Here is a 404-nt window from a genome sequence, read left to right on the forward strand (position 1 = left end):
ATAATCTTATTTATAATGCTAATTTAAAGTGCCGCGCGACACCGGGCATTCAAATGTCATCCCTCTTCTTAATGCGACAGCCGGTCGAGTGACTGCAGGAAGTCGCCCGTATGATTTAAACCGACGACTAGGCTGTCATTGTTCGTCGTATGCGAAATTTAATTTCATGGATGGACCTCTCTTCACGGACATTTTAAGATTTTAATGGAAATGAGAGTCATAAGCACGTTTCAATTTTTATCGTTACTACATCTTTGTAAGAAAGCCGATTAACCCTTTCGTTTTAATATGGCTACATATTAGAAATTATAAAATAAAATATTCTAAATATTTGGTCACATCCGTGAATGTATGGTCTTTATTATTTTATGTAATAGTTGTAAAGACTTTATATATATATATAT

This window comes from Trachymyrmex septentrionalis, unplaced genomic scaffold (genome assembly GCF_001594115.1).
Source record: "Trachymyrmex septentrionalis isolate Tsep2-gDNA-1 unplaced genomic scaffold, Tsep1.0 scaffold36, whole genome shotgun sequence".
Classification (NCBI taxonomy): domain Eukaryota; kingdom Metazoa; phylum Arthropoda; class Insecta; order Hymenoptera; family Formicidae; genus Trachymyrmex; species Trachymyrmex septentrionalis.